The sequence below is a fragment of the Mastomys coucha genome, unplaced genomic scaffold (genome assembly GCF_008632895.1).
Source record: "Mastomys coucha isolate ucsf_1 unplaced genomic scaffold, UCSF_Mcou_1 pScaffold15, whole genome shotgun sequence".
NCBI classification, from domain to species: domain Eukaryota; kingdom Metazoa; phylum Chordata; class Mammalia; order Rodentia; family Muridae; genus Mastomys; species Mastomys coucha.
Window position 1 is genome coordinate 125,136,387 of NW_022196897.1, and position 24,036 is coordinate 125,160,422.

General features: G+C 42.0%; 1 long non-coding RNA gene across 4 annotated transcripts; it reads left to right on the top strand.

Moving 5' to 3' along the window:
- Nucleotides 1-4,026: 4,026 nt before the first annotated feature.
- Nucleotides 4,027-23,351, top strand: LOC116092390. Of its 4 annotated transcripts, XR_004119245.1 has the most exons (7): nt 4,027-4,135; nt 8,211-8,374; nt 13,925-14,006; nt 16,067-16,146; nt 18,706-19,050; nt 20,952-21,040; nt 23,017-23,351. It is a non-coding gene; the product is annotated as an uncharacterized LOC116092390 (long non-coding RNA). The 4 variants fall into 4 exon arrangements; XR_004119242.1 differs by lacking the exon at nt 13,925-14,006; XR_004119246.1 differs by lacking the exon at nt 13,925-14,006 and having other exon boundaries at nt 18,706-18,864.
- The last annotated feature ends 685 nt before the right edge of the window (nt 23,352-24,036 follow it).

The window sequence follows — 24,036 nt, forward strand, 5'->3', positions numbered from 1 at the left end:
ATCTTCCTTTAATTCAAAATGAATATGTGAATCAGTAGTACTGACTCATGTTTCCTGGGTTGCTAGCAGATGTAAATATGGTTTCTTATCTGGTATCACAATAAAATCCTTCCATTTTACACATTAAAAAAGAAAGAAAGAAAGAAAGAAAGAAAGAAAGAAAGAAAGAAAGAAAGGAAGGAAGGAAGGAAGGAAGGAAGGAAGGAAGAAAGAAAATGGCCCACATGGACCTACAGAGAGCAGTACTATCAGAGGTGCGGCCTTGTGGGAGTAGGTGCGGCCTTTTTGGAGGAAGAGTGTCACTGAGGGTGGGCTTTGAAGTCTCAGCTGCTCAAGCCATGCCCAGTGTCTCATTCTTCCTGATGTCAGCTGATCAGAATGTAGAAATCTCAGCTACCTCTCCAGTGCAATGTCTACCTGCATGCCATCATATTTCCTGCCATGGTAACAACAGAGTAAGTCTCTGAACTAACTGTAAGCCAGACCCACTTAGAGGTTTTCCTTTATAAGAGTTGCCTTGGTTAACTCTTATATGGAGTCTCACCACAGCAATAGAAACCCTAAGACAATAATCCAGCCCCTGGCCACTTCTCACCATTTTCCATTATTCAGAGGGACTTGGAATGTTCCCACCATGCTTTGCTTTATCTATTAACTACACACAGAACACTCTCTCTTAATGCAAGAAAAAGAGGCATTTCCTTCTTATTCGAGGGTTTCCTTGGGATCCTCAAGTATCTCCCCTGTAACTGTTTGTTTTGTCTACATGTCTTCTCTCTTTATTCTGAGGTACTTAGCTTTCTGATTGCAGTGTCAAAAATATCTGACAAAACAATTTGAAGGATGAAGAATTTATTTTGCCTCATAATTTCATTCAACTGTGTTGTATCTTAGCTTGTGTATAATGAGGCAGAATACTGTGTGAAGAACACATGGCGAGGGAAAATGGCCTACCTCATTGTGAACAGGAGACAAGGTGGGGGAGTTTTAAAAAGGGGGATGGAAGCAGAATGTGTCTCTTTTCAGGGTACACTACCAGTGAGCTACTTAAATCCTCCCAAAATAGCGCCACTTGCTGGAGACCAAGCCTTCAGCACATGAACCTGTGAGAGACCCTTCACATTCAAACTGTCACACCTTAAAATGTTTTTACTTGACTCACCTCATTTGAATAGTTTGTAATATTCAGCAGTACTACGTGTGACACTGTAGATTTAATGTGTTAGTTATATTTTGCTAACACACTAAAATATATGCAAATTATCAAAAACAGCAATAAAGAAAGAAAATATAGATAACAAAATACTATGAAAATATTAGATTAGGTGTAAGAACTTACATTCATCAAAATCGTTGTTTAGACTTATTCATTTTATTTATGTATATGAGTGTGCACCATATGCACGAAGTGCCCTCAGAGGTCATAAAATGACGTCAGATCACCTGGACTTGGAGTTATAGATGACTGTAGCTACTATGCGGATGCTTGGAACAGAATACAGAGACTCTGAAAAAACAAGTGCCCAAGTGCTGAGCCATCTCTCAACCTCTATACATTTTTATTTTACTTTTTGTATGAATTCCTTGATACCACATACATGCCTGGTGCTCACAGAGGTCAGAAGGAAGCACTGGATTCCCTGGAACTGGAATTATGGATGTTAATTATGGAATTATGGAAGTGTGGAGCAGAGACTGAAGGAATGATCATCCAGAGACTGCCCCACCTGGGGACCATCCCACATAACAGTTACCAAACCCAGACACTATTGTGGAGGCCAGCAAGTGCTGGCTGACAGAAGTCTGATATAGCTGTCTCCTGAGAGGCTCTGACAGTGCCTGACTAATACAAAAGTAGAGGCTCACAGCCGTCCATTGGATTGAGCACAGGGTCCCCAATGATGGAGCTAGAGAAAGGATCCAAGGAGCTGAAGGGGTTTACAGCCCCTTAGGACGAACAATAATATGAACTAACTAGTACCCTCAGAGCTCCCAGGGGCTAAACCACCAACCAGAGTTCACATGGAGGGACTCATGGCTCCAGCTGCATATGTAGCAGAGGATGGCCTAGTTGGTCATCAATGGGAAGAGAGGCCCTTGGTCCTGTGAAGGTTCTATGCCCCAGTGTAGGGGAATGCCAGGGCCAGGAAGCAGGAGTGGGTGGGTTGTTGAGCCGGGGGAGTGAGGGAAACAGGGGTTTTTTTGGTTTTGTTTTTGTTTATCGGAGAGGAAACCAGGAAAGGGGATATCATTTGAAATGTAAATAAAGAAAATATCTAATAAAAAAAAAGAAAATATCATCCTAAGTGAAGTAACTCAGATCCAAAAGGAAATGAACAGTATGTACTCACTGATAAGTGGATATTAGCCAAAAATTACAGAAAACTTAGGATATAACCCACAGACTTTAAGAAGTGTAGCAAACAGAAAGGCCCAAGTGAGGGTGCTTCAATCTCACTAGAAGGGCAAAGAAAATAATCACAGGAAGCAGAGGGAGGGAGGGGCCTGAGTGGGGGGGGGAGAACAGAATCAGTTATGGGGGCAGAGGAATGGGGACAGGGACAGGAAAAAAACGAATGGAAATATGCAGCCTTGGTGGTGGCTGAGAGAGGTGGGGGGGGACCCTCTAGAAAGTACCAGAGACCCGGGAGGTGAGAGACTCTCAGGACTCAATGGGGATCACCTTAGCCAAAATTCCTAACAGTGGGGAGAGGGAACTCAGAGTCTACCTCCAGTGGATAGACAAGGACTTCAATTGGAGAGACAGGTTGCTAACCCACAGTCAAATTTTTCTGCCACAGAATTGTTCCTATCTAAAAGAACTGCAGGGACAAAAATGGAGAAGAGACTGAGGGAAATGTGGTTCAGTGACTGGCCCAACTTGTGATCCATCTCATGGCAGGTGGGGTATCAAGACCTGACACTATTACTGATGTTATGTGCTGGTCCGAGGCCCCTGGTACATATATAGCAGAGGACTACCTGGTCTGGCCTCAGTGGGAGAAGATGTGCTAATCCTTGTGTTAGACAGGGTTTTACTGCTGTGAACAGACACCAGGACCAAGTTAAGTCTTATAAAAGAAAACATTTAATTGGGGCTGGCTTACAGGTTCAGAGGTTCAGTCCATTATCATTAAGGTGGGAATATGGGAGCATCTAGGTAGACATAGTACAGGCAGAACTGAGCATTGTACATCTTCATCTGAAGGCTGCTAGAATACTGACTTTCAAGCAGCTAGGATGAAGGTCTTAAGCCCACACCCACAGAGACACACCTACTCCAACAAGGCTACACCTCCTAATAGTACCACTCCCTGGGCCAAGCATATACAAACCACCACAATGTTGGAGAGAATTGATGCCCCAGGGAAGGGGAGAGCCTGGTAGGAGGCAAAGCACCCTCTTGGAGGCAAGGGAGAGAAGGAAGAGGATGAGGAACTGTAGGAGGAGAGATCTGGAAAGGGGGCAATGGCTGGGATGTAAATAAATAAAACAAAATAAATTCTCAAAAGAGACATGAGCATATAAGAGAAACAACAGAGGTGGTTCGAGATCCAAATAAGTTATTCCAGATGGTTACAGAGAAGAAGGGGAGGGGAATCATCAAAAGAAAAGTTCTGTAGTTGGAAAACATACAAATATCTTAAGTGTCTACTAAATAACTAGCATCCTGATGCTTAGTGTAATAGAGAAGGTATTCTAAAGTTATTCAAAAGGAGAGAAAGAAAGGTGGCATGTTTGGGAAAGAGATTGGTGTTGGTTCTAGTTAGCAGCACAATATAGTGAAAGATGAGCTACTAAATTACAGTCAGGCATCTACACATGGCCAAAGTATAAACATGGAGCTATGCTCATTCTTTACGTTGAAACACAAGTCTCCCTTACGTACTCTTTCTCATGAACAAAGGGTACACAGTCCTACAGAAGGAGAGGGTGAAAAGAGAATGCAGAAGAAGTCAACATTCCAGAGATGACAGAAAATCACTCCAGGGAAAACGTCACAATGTTCTCCAGAACTGCATACAAATAGGAAGGTAGAGGGCCCTGGCAGGGAGGCCTGCAAAGGGAAGAATGGGATACTTAAATTACCTGATATATGAGATGTGTTAGTAGATCTGGTGAGAAAAGGACTAAGGTAAGCATACAAAACTGCAACTGAAAGCAAAACAAGGCAATGCACAAGGAAACTATCAAAGTCTTTACATGGTTCTTGTGTGTCCCAGTTCAGATGAGAACTGCGACAAACTATGGTACATATCAGAACAGGGAGAAAGGAAAACAGGAAGAAGCTTACAAAAGAGCCATCTCCTTACATGATGCTGTAGGAGGTTGACACACAAGATTTAGCATGGATACATCCAAAGAGAATGTAAGCCAATGGACATAAACGCCAGAATAAAAAGTTTGAAGAGACCTAAGTGGGCCATGGGCAGTAAGGATGGAGGAGAGGAAGAGGGAAGATTCCTGTGTTTGGGGGATTTATTTAATTTAAATATCATGATAAAAATACTTTATGAAAAGAAAAGAAAGTGTTTAAATAGGGAAGATGAAACCATGCTTGCTGGACTGTACATCAGAAAGCAAAAGATTTAGTTGTCGAGGGAAGCCATAAATTGTTGCACAACCATCTTTCTAAAGGCTTCCTTCTACACACACACTACCCCCAGATGATATGACCATATTATGCAACGGAAGAGAAGAAAATCCATGCCAAGCTCCACCATCCCTTTGGGGACATTCTTGGCTCTGTTCACAATACTGAGTCTTTGTTCCGTGGTGTTTGCCAGAGTGTAGCCTTTTGGAGGTGAGATGTTTATTTTCCATGGTTAGAAAGTTTCCTACATCCCTACTCACCATACAAGTGCTGTCAGGAATTGCACAAGCCCCAGCATGCTTCCTCCAACACTAGTGTGACAAGTCTTTGCTGCCAATCGTGTGTAACATGCAGGCAATGGAGTCTTTGGAATGCTCTGTGAACTGGCTCTGTGTTCTATTTCAGCCAGGTAATTGTGACTGGGCATCCAGTAGATGGGGAAACAAGTTTATTTCTTTGCATTGAACTGACTCTGTGCAGATCTTCCTGCTTTCCTTCCTCCTAACTCTCCAGGCCTGTTTAATTTAGACTGAGATGTCCCTCAAGTCCAGGAAGTCTTGTGAAGATCTCACCTGTCCTCATACTGGCAGCAGAGTAGCTCTCCTGACCCTTTGTGCAACTTTAATTGTGGTTCAACCACTGCGGTTAACAGTGAGAACTCCTTGGAGACCTCTGTTGCCCAGTAGGCAAGCTCACTATTGATATTTTTCCTTCCATTTTTGTTTCTATCGGATTTCTGGGTGGAGGGGTAAAGTTTCATCAAGTAGAGGATTCTTAAGAAAATGAAGTCAAACAAGTAGAAACACAATTGGTCACTTGTTGGATGTCCTGTCGTGTGCCTATACCCACCAAGCACTTTGAAGTGGGGGCAGGAAGAGAAGAAATCTGAGGAGACCTTTGGCTACATAGTGAGATATTTTCTTATGAACAAAAAAAAATTCTGATGGGTATGCTAATGCATACCTTTACTCTTAGCACTTGGGAAGCACAGGCAGGTAGATCTTTGTGAATCTGAGGTGGGACTGGCTTATATTGTGAGTCCCAGGCCAACCAGGGGTAGAGTAAGAGCCCATCTCAGAAAAAAGAAAAAGAAAACTCTAACAAACTCTGTATCTTGATTCTTGGATGTGCCATTGAGATGTTACTATTTTCTTCTATGAGAAGAGAGGTATAGCAGTTGATAGTGTCATCATGTCTGCAGGCTCCCCAGATTTAGCAGTGAATATTAGTTTTCTGTAGTTTTAGAGATGTCAGTTTGGTGATCAATAAATTTTCTTTAGCTTAACATTGATAGAACAAAGTTTTTGATCAATATAACTTTACAGTTTGTTCCAGAAAATTCTTATTCAGTAAAAAAGGTGTCCATGTTCTTCAGGCACTCCTTGGACATCTAGCAGGGTGTCCTTTTCCACAAATAAAGCACTAGCCCCCTTTCTCAGGTCAACAGATGGTTCCCTCTACCTAATCGAAGTAGGACTTGGTCTTGAGCCTACCCTTTCAGTGTGTGTCTCTCATCTAAGTCATTAAATCCTTTTGGGGGGGTTGTTTGTTTGTTTGTTTTTGTTTTTGTTTTTGTTTTTTGCCATGACTCTCCACACTGAAAAGTCTGCTTTAAGCTGCTCAAAACCAGATCTGACTCTCTATTCACATCTACCCTTGACCCCTTTCTTGCCCAAGAGTCTTCCACAGTGCTACTGTCTTTACAATGAGTCAGCGATCTCAGCTTTGTTTGATTGAGTCTACTTGCCCTGGTCCTTTGGAGGAGCTGGCAAATGACAAACATATGCAGGCTCTTATTTCCTTCCTAGACCCTCAACTGTTGGCTTGGCGGTTCTGCTCTTCAGTTATTCATTTGTGTGTTCATGCAAGCAAATGCTTTTGAGTTCTACTGTGAGGCAAAGGGAAAAAAGAGTCTGGGTTCCTCATTCTGTTATAGTAAGGGAGATACTCATTCACTAATTAGGAAAAGATGAATGGCTATAAACTGTTCAGTGCCAAAAGAGGAAAGATGGGTGAGAGCACAGGAATCATTATTGGCCCTACTTTCAGACATCTACAAAGGCTGAGCTAGGAGGAATCCAAATCTCTGCATAAAGGAATAAACAGGAGGACTTCTTCAGTGGAAAAACTCACCCGTTAGCCTAGAAAGCCATTAACATGCTCTTCCATTAGTCTTCCATTCCTCTTGCTTCAGGATCAGATAACTAGGTTTTTTTTTTCTCTTAGCTATTTCTCTCTCACTGAAAGGAAAAAAAGAGAGCTAAATGTGTTTCAAATAAGAAGAGCACCAAAGAGAAAAGCAAATTTATATCTCTCGTTGTTAAGCTCATTCTTTCTCCCTGAAATGGAAGAGGGAAAAACATCGGAGGACAGCTGCCCAGGTTCTAAAACTGTAAAATAGCAGACCTGGAATGTTCAGTCCTAGGTATTTATTCAAGAGAAAGGATATCTACATGAAGACAGGATATGCATGAGTATCTACAGCAGTGCTATTCCTCTAAGCTCAAGCAGAAAAGAACATAGAGCTTATCAACAGTAGAATGGATAAATAAGAGTGGTAAATTCAACCAACCTAAGATTCTACAATTAAGAAAATTAATGATCTATTACAGTGATTCTCAACCTTCCTAATGCTGCACTCCTTTAATCCACTTCCTCATGTTTTGGTGACCCCCTACCGTAAAATTATTTTTGTTGCTACCTTATAACTGTAATCTTGCTACTGTTATGAATTATAATGTAAATATCTTTGTTTTACCAATGGTCTTAGGTGACCACTGTGAAAGGATCGTTTAATTCCCCAAATAAGTTGTGGCCCACATATTGAGAACTGTTGATCTATTATATATAGCAATATTCACATATCTTATAAATAATAAAATTATCCAAACACTAATAGATACATGATTCCACTTGCTTGAGATTCTAGAAGACAAAACTAATGTATCATGAAACCAAAAGGATCAGTGATTGCCTAGGACTTACAATACAAAGGGTCTGACTACAAAGGGTGAAAATAATAAGATATTTATATGTTAGTTTGTGCCCTGGTTCTTGTCCCAGTGTTTCTAAAACCCTGGCAATTTCCTGGAAACACAGGTGGACTATCTCTCCTATATATAGTTGGCCTTCAACCTTGATTTCTTAAAACTTCTAAAATCTTTATAATTTCCTGAGAGGTGGGAACATCTTACATGGAGTGCTCAAATCCCTTAGAATTTTGTTCTGCAGAAACAAGCAGGGTTTTGTTTTGTTTTGTTTTATTGTTTTGTTTTTCCCTAATGAGGTGACTGTAGGCACAGCTCACCAGAAATAAGCCACAATCAAAAGCCTGGAGTTTTCATCCCCCACCACCCCAACCACACACTTCCCAGAGAAAGGAGAAAGACTGTAACTTGGGTTAGTAATCAGTCATGCTATATGATGAAATCTTCATGAAAAGCTATCCCTGGTCCATGGGTTCTGAATTGGGAAACATCCCCTGCCAGAAGAGTGGCTGGCACATGCCAACTCTGTTGGGATAAAAGCTCCTGTACTCAGAAAAACTCAGACCCTGCTCTGTGGATCTGTTTAAATGGCTGTTCATCTGAATCTCATTGTGTCTCTTGTTAACAAGCCACTCTAGCAAATTAATCTACCAGGAAGAGGAGGTCATGGAAACCCCGAATCACAGCCAGTCATCCAGCCAGCAAACCAGATGCATTAATAACAACATACTACTTGCATACTACTTGGATCTGAATGAAGAAAAGGCGTTGGACCCTCAATCCATGGGCTCTGGTACGGTCTCTAGGCAGACTTGTCACAACTAAGTTAAATTAGAGAACACTCAATTGACGTATGATAGAGAACTCTTTGGTGTGTGTGGAGGGAGCATCCCTATACATCTGGTATTAGAATTGTGATGGATGGCATGTAGGAGCTGGGGGAAAGAGTTTGGTTTTTGTTCTCACAGTGTCATGTCTTTATTTTCTATTGTTATCATAAAACACCATGACCAAGGCAACTTATAAAAGGAAGCATTTAATTTGGGTTTTAGAAGGTTAGAATTTATTACCATCATGGTAGTGAGAATGATGGCTAGCAGGCATGGCACTGGAGTAGTAGTTGAGAGTTTGTATCTTGAAACTAACTGCGAAGGAATAGCATGAGCTTTTGAAACCTGATAGCCCACCTTCAGTGACACTCCTCCTCCAACAAGGACACACCTCTAATCCTTCCCAAATAGATCCACCAACTGGGACTCAACTATTCTAATACACTAGTCTATCAGAACCATTCTAATTCAAACAATAACATTCATAAAGAGATATTGGGTTACTTTCTGAGGTGATAGAAATGCTTTATATCTGATTGTGGTGGCAATTACACACACACACACACAAACAAACATATTTTTCAAAGTCCAATGAACTGTACATTTAACATGGATTTATTTATTCATTTATATAGAATTTACTTTTTAAGACTGCAGTAAAATCTGCTCTGAAGTAACACTATCATCTTACTAGACAAATGCTACTACCACCATTTTATAGAAGAAATGAACTTTCAAACATCCAACTCAGGGTTTAAGAGATATACTTGTTCACTGTGAACATTGCAGACCTGAAAGGGATCACATAGCTAATTGTGTGGGCATAGGAAGGGGAAGATGGGCAATGGGGATTGCAGTTCAATAGGCTCAAATGATGAGGAAGGAACTAATGGAAGAAGGCCAGGGAATGGGGAGTGATGGAGCCACTAGAAGGAGTGCAAGCCTTAAGAAAGAAGAGAAAGGGAAAGAAAAGAAAAGAAAAGAAAAGAAAAGAAAAGAAAAGAAAAGAAAAGAAAAGAAAGCAAAAGAAGAGAAAAGAAACAAAGAATCTCCTAGACACATAGTCCCGTGCTTTCACAAAGACATTTTGTGAGGCTGGAGAGATGGCTCAGCAGTTTAGAGCACTGGATGTTCTTTAAGAGGACCAGGATTTGATTCCTAACAGCCACATAGTGTCTTATAACCTAAGGAATCTAATGTCTGCTTCTGGTCACAAGCACTAGGTATGCACAGAGACAGACATATATGCTGATAAGACACTGACACACAGAAAAATAAAAATAAGTTTAAAAGGAGACCTTTAGCCTGTAGTCCATTACAGACTATGTTTTCCTTGCAACAACAACAACATTCAATGAGAAGTCAGGTGTGGTGGAAAACGTTTGCAATCCTGGTTCTTGAGAGGTAAAGGCAGGAGGACTGCAAGATTGAGGCCAGCCTGGCCTAAACAAAAGGATTGTGTCTTAAAACCTAACAAAGATAAAATTCAGGTCCTGACCTAATATGGTTGAGTGTGAAGTGTCCTCCAAGGGTTTATAAACTCTTGGCCCCCAGCTAAATTAGGTTAGCCTTAATGTGGGACTAGCTAGAAGAAGCTAGCCACTGGGGACAGGCCTTGAGATTTGATAGCAGAGCACCAGGAGGAATGTGGAAGAGTTGGGGACTGTGCACTAGAAGCCTTGGAGTGTTGTAAGCTGAGTTTAATAGAACAGTCTTATCATAGTGTGGAAAGCCAGAATGCTGAGAAATGTGGACAGTAGAAGCACTACCCCTGAGAATTCATAAGGGAATAAAGACTTTTTCAGAAACAAGGCTGGAGGCTGCTTGTGGCATCTCCTGGCACACTGTCTAGCTATATTCTGTCCATACCCTGTGATCTTGAAGCTGGATCCAAAAGTAATGGATGCTTTCTAAGCAATGAAATATAAGCACAAGGAAGCATTCAGGCTGTGTCATAGTTACTGCTTACTGCTCTTCTCCATGTCTATAGTGAGAATGAGCCACAAGTGTTAGGTGAAAGGGGGAAGTTTAAAACTGCAGAGAAGGTGGCTGAGAAAGGAGCTGCAATTGGTAAGGAGATTGCCATCATTAATGGGTCTGAAAAAAAATGGCTCATTCAGTAAAAAAACCAGATATATAGGCACAAGGACCTGAGTTTATGTTCCCAGTATCCACAAAAAAGCCAAGCATGGTGACAGGCATCTATAAACATAGCGCTGATGGGTAGAGACAAGTGAGTCCCTGGGGTCCCCTAGTCAGGCAGTCTAGCTGAATCAGTAAAAGACCTTTCCTCAAAAAATGTGGGGAGACAGTGACATAGCTCAGCAGATAAAGATGTTTACTACATAAAACTTGGCAGTTCTGAATTCAATACTCAGAATCTGTGTAAAAGCAGAGGAGAGAACTAATTTCACAAAGTCATCCTCTGACACCCACATGTGTTCTGTGGTATATTCACAGTCACATGGATACACACACACATACACGCCATGTAAACACAGACAGTAATGTTCTTTTTTATCACAAATAAGATCAACAGTGATTATAGAACTTCTGTGTTCTCTGCACACACATACATATAAAAAGACATAGCACCAATAAAGAGAAACATTGTGCACTTGGGTAACAGGAAAGGTACTCTGAGGGCAAGAACCACCCATCAAGGACTCCGTATTATGAAAGCACAGATTTATTTGAAAGGAGAGAAGCCAACTGAGAATGTCACAGGAGGAGTTCCCGGTTTGAAAACAACCGGGCAACTAGGCAGTCCAAAGGATCTAGGCCATATACCAGTCAGGCAGCAGAACTTGGCAGCTTTAGCCACAAGTTATGGTGTCTCTGCAGGCATCAGGCAAGAAAATGAACCATGGAGAGGCGAGAATGAAAGCTGGGCTCAGACTGACTTTGTCAACCTGGATCAAACACTCCAAAGAGTCTAATGCCAGGTGGTTTATTCCCAGCACATTTAAACACATTGTAATTTGGAAAATGTTTCATGGTATAATACAATCCCTGGTGTACACAGAAGTATAATTACATCAAAACCTAATTCAGCATACATGTCATTTTCTCCAAGAAGTTGGGAACTAAAGAAAACGTACCTGTAGTAGCTTAAGAGGCTAGATAGAGAAGGACTGAGCTTGGTTATACAGATAGTATAGAGGTAATTTGTCCCCAGTGTAGGGGAATGCCAGGGCCAATAAGTGGGAGAGGGTGGGGTGGCAAGCATGGGGATGGGGGAGGAAACAGGGGTTTGTTCTTGTTTTTGTTTGTTTGTTTCTTTGTTTTTTGGAGGGGAAACTGGGAAAGGAGAAATCATATCACATGTAAATAAAGAAAATAACTAATAAAAAAATAAAATTAAAAAAAAGTCATTTGTACTATTATCCAACTCTGGTCCTGGTTGTGGGAGCTTGAGAGAGATTCTGACCCTAACAGTCATTTAGATTATTAGCTGCCTCTGGTCCTGGTTGTAGGAACTTGATATGTCCTGGCCCAACAGATAATGCAGATCACCAGGTTATTCATCACCTCCAATTCCCAGCTTTCTGGATGGAAGAACAGGTTTTATGTCCATTCCTTTGAGGACAATCCTGTATGCTTAATATTAACGGTTTTCTTGGAAATCTGTGGGTGCAATGACCTTCATGCCTACACACAAGATATTATAAGCATGAAAGTTGAAAGGTTGAGAGGGCCATTGAGTTGTGACACAGTTCCAGAGAGCCACTGAGGCTAGGAAATATGTGGCAGTATTGAAATTCCTCTGAGGCTCTTTCTTGATGCTATAAAGCCTACATTTCAAGGGAGACCTGAAAACGTTGGAGGTGCAGAGATCATAGGATATCCAGTAAGGAACAGTGCAGGGATGGACTGGAGCTGGCCCCAGAGAGAGGCTATCTTTTCTGCAGGTGCAGAGCCAAGGGGGCTGAGCTATACATTCCCTTTAGAGCCCAGAGTATTCCACCATGAGCTCCATCTTCGTGAAACTTCAGGATTTGGTGCTTGCTCCACTGAGGTCAGGCCTTGTTTTAGTCCAGTCTTTCCTTGCTATGCCCTCATTCCTCCTTTTGAGAAAGAATCTTTATGCCATTGTGCTGACTGGTTTTTATGTCAACTGGACACAAACAAGGGCTATCTGGGAAGAAAAGCATCTTAACCGAGGAACTACCTCCATAGGATTGGCCTGTAGGGCATTCTCTCAACTGATCATTAATATGAGAGGGTCCAGTTTTTCATGCCACCCATGGACAGGTGATCCCAAATATAAGAAATCAGGCCAAGAAAGCCATGAGCAAACCTGTTAGGTACATTCTTCCATGGCTTCTGCTCCAGTTTCTGCATCCGAGTTCCTGCCCCAGCTTTCTTTTGGTGGTGGAGTATTACTTGGAAGTGTAAGATGAAATAAACCTTTTCTTCACTGAGCTTCTTTTAGTCATTGCATTTATAACAGCAATAGAAAAGCTAACATGGCCATTGCAAATTGGAAGTATGTAATTTGTTTTTGATTTTTACAGGGACTCACAATTAAAAGATAGCCTTGAGTTTTAGAAGAAGCCTCATATGTTTAAACAGTGTGATACTATTAAAGATGATGAGGCTTTTGGAACTGAAGTGAATACATTTAGCATTATGGGATAGCCATGGGCCCATGGGGATCAGAGGCATTATGTTGGGGTTAGAATGTGAAATGTCTCCCATAAGCTCCAGTCATTGAATATTTAGTGCACAGCTTGAGGTAGGTCTGGAGGTTTGATAGCCTAGTTCTATTTCCTGCCCCTTCTCTGCTTCCTGACTGCATATGTAATGTCCCATCCTTCTGCCACTACGCTTTCCCCGCCATGATGGTGGTATCTTCTTGAGCCATTTGGAAAAGTAAATCCTTCCCTAAGTGGTTTCTTGTCAGGTATTTGATTGCTGCAATGAGAAAAATGAAAGCAAGCAACCATCACAACAACAAATGAATATAGGAAGTGTTGGAACTTCCCTCCGGACATCGCATAGTTATTTCATATTGCAATCAGACTAACCATGATTATCACAGAGGATCTTTACAAGATAGAACTGGTTACGTGTTTCCATAGGAGGGAATGGAGAGGGTCATTAGACTTTCACCTGAGATACTCACTCCTCACTGACTGTATATGATTCTCATCCAGTTGTATGTAGTCTAGGGTGGTGCTGGATTATATGGGAAAACAGAAGGGTAACTGAGGGGAAATGCACTCATGCAGCTTTCTGAAGTTGTTATCTATGACACAATATGTACCTCTGGGGGTGGGACTTTCAGTGATCCAGCTGTTTGAGGGGTGCCCACACTCCTGTAAGTAACCCCTGTGCTCATACTCCTTTAAGTAAGACCAATAAACTTTTTTTTTTTAAACCATACTGGGCTTAGATGAAATAATTCCTTCGGCCTTTCATTGCTGTCCTCTCAGTATTCAAATAGACAATGTTCATGTATTCCCAATAAAAGCCAGTGATGTAATGCTGATCTATATTGTTTTAAGCAGGTCAATACCAAGACCTTCTCCAATACAAACCTATATAATAAGGCAAACATCTATACAAAGCCAATCATCTGTTTTTAGAAAGGTATGAGCTAAGTTACAGTCATAGAAAAATAATTCAACTTCTTGCCTTCAATTTAATGTTGGTAAATAACAACACATAGTCTACAGCTGCTCCTGAGTATATGCAGGACTTCTTGTCTAGGCGAAGTGAGGAGGTGGCTCAGTGGCTAAAGTGCTTTCTGTATAAGCATGAAGACTAGAGTTCTGATCCCCAGTAAATTGTTATTCCTCACCCCAAACTTAGTTGCACGCTTTGCGTTGGTGTTCAGGATTCACTAGGTTGACCACCTTGTCGTGTTCCATAGAGAGATTGTTTGGGATAGTGCAGTAACTGGAAGGTTCAACATGAACTTGCCCACACTAATAACAGTTGGTGCTGCCTGTTAGCCAGTAGCCGGACCAAGGTTGCCTTCACACAGCTGCTTATGCTTCCATTTATCAGGCAAACTGATCTGGAGAGGGAACATTCCAAGAGGAAAGGAAAACCAACACTCTTAAGGCCTCTGTTGGTCAAAGCAGTGAGAAGACAGAGTTGGTTTAAAACCACCGGAAATAGTGTTGACAGTCACAGCGGTGTGGATTAAATCCATCCACCTATAGAGAGTACCGACTGCATAGGTTCTCGGTGGACATTAGTAGAATGAAGAGATGGAGGACATCCCTGGGTGTAGGTACATAGGCTGCACTACCAGACAGGCTTACGGACTAGTGTGGTGGATCGTGCTCAAACCCCGGGAATCTCAGAGATCTGAGACGAGACGGTAGGAGTGTAGCTGCCCCCTCCCTACCTCTAGTGCCTGCTCTGGAACGCATAACCACAATCACTAACTGAGAGGAACAGTCAGACAGTCAGTCATGTTATGCAGCATTTGGAATCCTTCTCTATGCAAATAGAGCATCGCAAACATCCCAAACTCAGCCAATAGACAACATTTACTGCCCTCCAATCCCATCCCACTCCCCAAGGTTCATATAGTCCCTGTTCACATGGAATAAAGCACACAAGTTATTTCACCAAGGATCGTCTGAGCACAGCTATCTTTACTGAGCTTCGGGAAGAGCACTCTCTCTCAGAGCATTCACTGTTGGATTGTGGACACTCCTTCCTTGGCCAGGCTCTCGATGCCTGCAGAGGCTCACATCAGAGCTGCAGCAGCTCACACCTCAGCAGCTGCCAACTCGGTGCCAAGCCACCCAAGACCCTTGCTACCTGTCCCAGGCAGGCTGCCCAAACCTCTGTATTCCTCTTTTAAGAGCTTTAGCACTCCTGGCATTCCCAGTGCTACCAGAGTCTCGTGGAACATATTCATCCCAGACTGTTTCACTCTCCTCAGTCTGATTTACGGAGACATATGACGTTCAGAGGGAAGTAGGCAGACTGCTAACCACACCTGGGTTTACAGCCACTAAGAGAGTGCAGATAGAACAAGAATGTAGATCTGTTGTTGGCCTTCATCTGGGTTGATAAGAAGAGCCAGTTCTGAATCTGGCATTCAACTAGCTGGGCTCAAATTGAGGCCCTGCCATCAACTATTTGAGTTTAAGAAAGCCATGGAATTTTTAGGCACTTGCTTTTTATTATTATTATTATTATTATTATTATTATTATTATTATTATTATTATTATTACTATTATTGCATTTGTAAGGTAGAAATATTTAATACCATTTCCAGGTTACCATTAAGATCCAGCCATTAAAGTGAAAGCAGTGTTTGACAAACAACTCCACACTCGCACACGTGTCTTCTCAAGTGTGCCTGCCCTTGCCCAACACAGTGCTGACAATTCACTCTTGGCATCAAAAGAAGCTGAGTGCTACCTCTAGCTTTATTTGCATTAAAAAAACAACAAAAAACAAAAAGCAGACAAACAAAAAACACCAGTATTTTTCAGTGCATGGATATCTGAAAATCCTTCCTTGTGCAAGTATATTCCTTTGAAGAAGAAAAGGGGATAAAAGAAGCAAAAAGAACCCCATCCTCACCCTTCCAAAATGTTATTTCTCTAGGTGGGTAAAAATTGAATTGACTTTGAAAGTTCATAATGGGCTATTCATGAATGCAATTTTCTCCACAAAACAGCATGCTGTTAAAGAGTGTGCAACATGAAGGGAATGCCATCATGCTAACTAATGTGACCGGCAAAACAGTCATTTTGTAAGGTAAGGCAGAGTTTAATATTTATATAATCAAAGTCCAAATAAAGCTTCCTCCAGCTCAGACTGGGGCAATCTCTGCCCAGGTGTCCAGACGTGAGGCACATGCTCTTGTGTATGAAAAACAAAGAGAAAGATATAGTCTACATCTCAGGGTTGCAGGGAGACTCAACTACTTAACTTAGTTAACCCATGGCAAGGGTTCAGTGACATACTAAGAAGTATGTATTAGGTATAACCATACTACCAATTTGGTCACCCTGCTTCTGGCAATGCAGCCACAGGTCATTAGTACCTATCAGAGCTCAGCCACCAAGGCCATTAGCAGAGGGGCAGAGGCTAATGGGGCCTCATCAGATTTCCCCCCCAGGTTCTGTGCCTGCAATAGTCCAAGACAGAGAGCATAGGTCCAGCATCTGAGCTAATGCAAGTTTCCTTCTGTGAGTTAACCCAGGTTTGCCTAGAATACAAAGGCAGACCCTGGGTTTTGCAGTCTTTAGCAGACCTCAGAGGGATCAATGAGGAATCTGGACAGAGGCCTTATGTCCATCGGAGGACAGCTTGCTCTCCTCCAACTGAAATACTCCACTTTGGTGTTCACTAATGCTTTGCGCACAGCCATTTCCCAAGACCAAATTAGAACTACACTTTCCTTTTTCATTTTTTTTTTCCTGGAATTCTTCCAACTCTTTTGACAAGTTCATGCGTGTGTATATTTATGGATTTGAGCATTTTGCAGTTTCCCTTCCTCTCTCGTCTCTATCCTCTTGCTGAATCCCCTTTTTCTTTTCAACAAATTCCACTCCATTTTTTTTTAAACTTTTTATTGGTACCCAAATCCCACTCATCTCCCCTGCCCCTTGCACACACCTTCCAACCTTGCAACCTCCTCCACAACAGAGAAAAAAAAAAATCTCCTTGTGGAAGATGTGTTGCAGTGTGTCCTACAGCATACGCTTTTGTCCACACTTCTTTGCTTGCAAATATTCATGGTCATGAGTTGTTGGTCGGGTATGAGGCCTCTGGCTTCTGCTACACTATCAATACTGGAACCTCACTGGGACTTTGCTAGGGTATCCTGTTGTTGCCCTGTGTTATGGAGATCATGTAGTCAGGCAGGAGAGCTGGCCCCAGTGTCATGAGAATGAGAGAAGTGGCCCTGTCCTTCACTGGCTACAACACTCAAGGAGTAGGCCCTGCACCTCATCTGCAGGGTTACAGCTGAGCCTGGTTGGAGGGTTGGGGGTTGCAGATGGGCCAGCTCCAAGGGCATGAGAGTGAGAGAGCTGGCTCTGCCTCTTGGTGGCTATGGCATTGGATGGGCAAGCTGAGGCAGGGCAGGAGAGCTCGCCTCGCCCTGGTGATGTGGGTGCAGGAGAGCTCATGGGCTGACCAGCTCAGATACTTCTCAGGCCTAGACCCAGAGCTTAGAATTGGTCAACCCCAACATCTACCCCATGATGAAGTTTATGAAGCAGGCAGTCCCACTCCTACTTTCATGCGTGTGAGAGTGAGAGAAGCGAGAGATGGGGGAGGACAACTGGGTTTCATTAGAGGTGTTTACATTAGCAAGGGTTATTTATTGCAGCACACACAACTCAACAGTGGCTACACAACTGAAGAAAATAATATTCTTCCCCTGGCAATTGTTATCTACCACAGCTCCTCAGGGAGGAGAGGAGACTCATGAGCCCTTCTCTCACAGAATGTTTAGAGATTTGTGCAGGCCTTGGGCAGATAGCCATAGCTGCCGTGAGTTCAAAGCCATGCCGTGTCAAAAAGACAGCATCTCACAGCTCCCTTCTTTCCACCCATCTCATCTGAAACTTTCCCGGGTCATGGAGGAGGTGATGTGATGCCTTCTTTAGGGCTGAACACTCAGTAGTTGCTTAATTTCCACTTTGACCAGTTATGAGTCTCTGCATTCATCATCTCCCACTGCAAACACAAGTCTGCCTGACCAAGGCGGAAAGAAACACAAATCTATGTGTATAAATATAAACATTTCCAAGGGAGTTTGACACCATATCCATTTAGCAGAACAAGTAAGTTCTCTTTGAAGGTGTATAACCTCGCCAGCTATGGGCTTTTGACCAGGTTTAGACTACCTGGCATGGGTTTCCTCCTGTGGAGCAGACTTCGAATCCACTAAGAAAGCATCCTTCTTAAATCAGTGTGATCCCCATTCCTTTGCCATGCCACCTTTTTCTGTGCATGTGAACAATCGTCCTCCTTTATCAGTGGGGACATTTCAAAAATCTCAGCAGATGTCTCAAAACTATAGATAACACTGAACTCTAAGCATAGTTTATTTCTATAATACATACCCTAGATGAAATTTAATTTATAAATTATGCACAATAAAATATTGACACATTAATCATAAAATATACAACAATTTCTAACATGCCACACTATTTAAAGATTACGAGTTCTTTATTTCTGTCACTTTCTGTGTAGTGTTTCTGGACAATGGTTGACTGTGGATAGCTTTTAAAGAAAGGAAGTAAAAATGCAGATGAAGGGAGACAGTTGTATTAGATATTTCTTCTCCTTGTTGCTCAGGCTACTGGACTATCAAGACTACAGGGATAGATTGCCAAGAGCCAGAAGATACCCTCCTGAAGAAGTGTGTGAGGCCCACCTTTATTGAAACTTTCTAACAAGAAAGCTACCAGGGGAGAAAGACTAATGAGGCTGAATGTCCAACGGCTAATCAGCTAGGTGTGGTTGACCGAGTCTTACTGGGAGTTGTAGCAGTGCCAATTCCACAGCACCACTGAGGTCCTGGACCAGCAGCTAGAGGGGACACCTTGCCTCTCCCAGGGACAACGTGATCTGAGCTTCCATGCCCAGCATCCCAAGGATCAGCTTACTCAGAGGGTGGGCAGGAGGCAGATTTTCTTCTAGGTAATATGAGTTTACCCCCAGTTGCCAGTATCCATGAGAGAATGTCAGTGATCCTCCACAGAGCCACTGCCTGGATGTTCTCACGTTGGCTCACTTTCATTGTCCCCTTGAGAGGGTGAGATCCTTAGTCATAGAAAGCGGCTGTTTCTATCAGGCACCACGGGGCTACTGTTACACATATGAGACAGTATTCTCTTCTCAATTGTTTACTTTGGTTTTTATCCCCTAAACTAAAATATTGAGTTTTAAATCTTATATCCAAGTAAACAAGTAAAAAGATGGATTTTGAGACACTTTTCTGACCCACCAGATCAATTTGATTTAATTAAACATAATTAGTAGTCAAAAATTCAGCTTGATCAAACAAAAGCCTTACCTCTCACTTTTGTATTATCTTCTGCTATAGGTTTTCCCACACTCTGTCTTTATAAACAGTCAGGGTAATTCATTGACAAATCTTCCTAGTTTTTCTAATTATTCTAGAGATATCTTATACTTATCGATCTTAACTCAGTAAATAAATATCTGCTTAATCTCTATTCTGTGCTAAACATTACTCTAGAAAGGAGTAGAACCAAGATAGTGTATGCTCTAGCTTCATCAAATATATAATGGAAATGACAGAAAATGGGCAGGCTAATAAAAACTGTCAAAAAGCCATAGGTGCTATGATAAGAAATTAAACAAGGTAATGAAACAGAGGAGATGTAAAATGTGTGATAAAGATTTTAAGTTATGGTGCCTTGAAGGCTATTTAGAGGTGGGGATGGGTGGGCAAAGGCCCGAGTAGCTGAAAAGAGACAAGAACATCAGTCTTAGTAGATAGATGGAATGACTAGTAAGAAAAACCCTCCACCAGCAATAAGCTTAGGCCATGGAGGGAACATAGGCAAGGCCATTGTGCTGGAGTTGACAAAATGAGAGAGAAGGGGAGATGGGTTTGGAAGGATCTGGGGTACCAAGGTATGACGACCACTGCAAGTCATGATGGGAACTTTTCATTACTTTGACTGCAGAAAACCATGGGAAGCTGTTATTAGGAAAGAGATGTGATTTTCATATCTTAAAAGATCCCTGTGCCTGGTGGAGAGGCCATGGAAACTAGCAGAGAGCAAGTCTGGATAGAGCAAGATAGTACGTTATGTCAAAGCAGCATGGGTAGATATGTTGATAAAGTCTAAGCTTTCAAATATATGTCCATAAGGACTCAAAGACAACTTGTATACAGGGAGTTCAACCAAGCATAAATTTACATGGTGGGTTCTATGTTAAGAGGAGCACGGAGAAAGGCGATGAAGAGGACTTCAATATTCTCGGTTAGAGACAGTAATTTGAGGAGGATTCATTAGGTGTCACAGTGACACCTCAGGAGGTAACCTGGAGTTTAGGTGCAGCTTTCTAGTCCATGCTGGAGATAGGAGAGACACATGTTTAACTATCAGGCTTAAGAAGATCATCCCGAGTAGTGAGCAGAGGGCTGAGAAGCACATACAGAGACTACCAAGGTTCAGCAGTAAGGAAGAGAAAACAGTCAAAGGACAATTCCTGGCCAGGAAGCCAGGGAGGTATGAGGAAACCAGAAGTGGGAAGAGTCCAAGCATCCAAATGAGTTAAGTCTGCAATCCTATGTCTTTATCATTTACTATTAGTATTCTTCCTCATCTATAAGCATTCCCTTAAACAGTGTTGGCATGCCTCCCGTCCACAATGGATCCTTCCCAGACCTGCGGAAGAGCTACTTACATTGTTTTTGGACTACCTTGCCATACACCTATGGAGCTAACACTCCCTCCCTCCCAACTTGTCCAGGGAAAAGTCAGCCAAAAATAAATCTTCCCTGCATAAAGGATTTATTTCTCTGTCCTTTCCAAAATCACGTTTCCACTGTTTCATTCACCTAGCATTGATTTCCCTGTACGAATAACAGCATGTTTAATGGGCATGTGCACCTAGAAAAGAAGAAGGGGGAATGCAAAGAGCAGACTTCCAGGTGAGTACTGAACAGCATTTCCTACTTCTCTTGCCAACTTAGCATTGCTCTTGAAATTGAGAAGGGTTTGCCTTCTTGGATACACACCCAAATGTAATTCAGATCAGCCATGAAAACCACAGAACAAGTAAACACTGATTATAGGAACGGGAGTACTAAATGTTACCACCTCCCAGCTCTTGCTAAACCTTAGGAGTTGTAGCTAATCAGTTAGGAACATTGAAAGACTCCTTTTATGGAGTTTCCCGACAATCAATGAACTCATTTTATGTAAATATTTAGCCAGGCAATAAACTGGACAGCCTATATTACCCAACAGCAGCCTTAAAAGGCCCTCCCGATTTATATACACAGTATTTTGGTAGAGCAATACATTTTACATGCATGACATGGTCAGCGATAAATATACCAGGGTAGGTCAGACCCTATTTGGTTCTTTGCTTTTAACTGTCTTGGGCTTTGTGTGTTTCTTTAATCAGTTGGATGATTTAGATAAACAACATGTATTAGTCTTTGGAAGTATAGCATGCCTTGAACTTTTTCCAGATACTCATTCCCATTCATCATCATAATAGTTGTTCCCCCTTGGCCATCATTAAGATTGGAAATGTCCCTGGACCATTTAATGATATTCCAGAAGACTGGACAGACTTTTCATGCCTTGATGAATTGCGATCATTCAGCTTAGACCAATGAAACTGGATATCCTTTAATGTGCCTGATGGCTGTAAGGAGTTTTGGGGGAAACACTGCAGCCTCACAGAACAACTCTCCATCAGGGAACATGTGTGACTTATGCAAAACTTGATTAATGAATTAGTATCTAATCTAATAGCTAACTACAATGGATATTCTTTGTAACGCTAAATATGGTTTTGTCTAGTCGTTAAGTAACTCACTAGAATCCTTATGAGATGATTTTCTAAACTTTACTTAGATGTCAAAGAATGAAATTCCCCGAAGTTGACGTAAATGCCCTCGCTAGCATGGAGTAAGATCCTCACCAAATGGAGAAGAAAACATTTTAAAGCTCACTATTAACTTGAATTCCAGCTACCTCGGAGTAAAGAAAAATGTGTTACATCTCCACGTATCTCCAAGTGGCTACCGTAGGAACTGTGACTCTCACATGTCTGAAACAGAAGCAAACACATGTGGCATTCGGTCTCACAAATACCTTGTGACCGTTGCCAAATCTCTGCTTCAGAACTAACTGATGGTACTAGTAACACACTTAAATAATCTTTAATCAGGCATATAGCTCACACAATACTTATATAGTATGAATGTAGGTCAGATTCAAGTATCAGTACAACAAAATAATTTTTTAAAGTAATATATACATATAATCTCTTAAAATATTATATTTTTCAAATTGCTGTCTCTGTGTGTTTGTGTGCATATAAATGCAGGTGCTTGCAAAGACCAGAAAAGGACACCAGCTCTTCTGGAGCTGGTGTTACTGGTGGTTGTGAGCTGCCTGGCCTTGGTGGTGGGAACTGAACACAGGTCTTCTGGAAGAGCAGTGAGTGCTCTTAAGTCCAGCCCCTATAAATGTAATTTTTAAGTTCATCTACAACTATTACTGAGACTACTGGTGTCAGGAACAGAAATTTGGGTACATGTATGTACATGTATCCAAATATGTATATATAGTCGAACATATATTCTATATATACACACATACACACACACACAAAGAGAGAGACAGAGAGACAGAGAAACAGAGATATAGAGAACAAGCACATGGTGACTGGAGCCCAAAGACTACTTTAAAATTCTGGCTATACCTGCAGCAGTTTCATCAAGTTACTCACAGGAATATCTTCCATTTCTCCCATTATTTGCCAATCATTTAATCAGCACGTATAATGAGCCAAATGGTATTCTTGGAATACATGAGAGGAAGAAACAGATAAAGGGATTTTTTATTCTATTGCAGGTCTTGTTTAATATTACTTCCCTCCTCCTTCCAGAACAGCCAAATGAGTCAAACGAGATGCACCTCCTGGGAGCCCTGAATTGATGGTCTCCAGGAATGTCACTACTGGCCGGCCAGAGGCAGAACAGTCTCTTGAGGAGGACTTGAAGACTCCTCAGGCAGAGATACAGATAAGCATCCTCGGAAATGGATTCCAGCACTCTGGCAGTAGTGGAGATCAAGGGCTTGCTCTGGAGGGCCGCCAGTGAGTGATCCAGAGAAAAGAAAAAGCCCCCAGCTACCGCCACTACCCCACGAGCCCTGCCCAAAACCACGGATCTCTGATCCACCAGCAGTATATTAGGTACTTTTCTCATTAAACAGCTTGAATCAAACCCTAAGTTTCCCAAACTACACTTTATATATTCCTGTATGGCTCTAGGTAGAGTCTCCATGTCTCATAAATTACATGAAAAATTACACATTTGGAAAGCAATGAGTTCACCGTTCAGGCAGAACAATGAGAGGAGCCTCTTGGAGCATGGGGGAATTCTTCAGTTGGCGGCCCTCACTCCTTGGCCGCTAAAGTTACATCGCTTGATTTTTTTAATTTTATATGTACATTTGAAGCCTCTATCCTTCCTTTACTGCTTGATTTCTTCACTTCCAACTTACAGTTTCCTGAGCTTAAATGTAGTGCTTTTTGTGCAGCAAGTTTCAGTTGCTCTTTTTTTTTTTTCTTTTTTTTTGGTTTTTTGAGACAGGGTTTCTCTGAGTAGCCCTGACTGTCCTAGAACTCACTCTGTAGACCAGGCTGGCCTCGAACTCAGAAATCCGCCTGCCTCTACCTCCCAAGTCAGCTCCCTTCTCTTCTTGCTACAGCTTCTAAGCTGCATGACAGTACACTAGATGCCCCGTGGTCTTCACTCCTCATTCAGTGGATCCATCTTTAGCATGCATAGTTAGATTAGCATATCAGTCTGTCCAGTTTGCACGTTTCCCCAGATGCTCGCACCAGGAAGTTCACCTTTTCATCTTGGAATCTGAAGGGTAGGAAATCCGAGCAGCCTGCCCC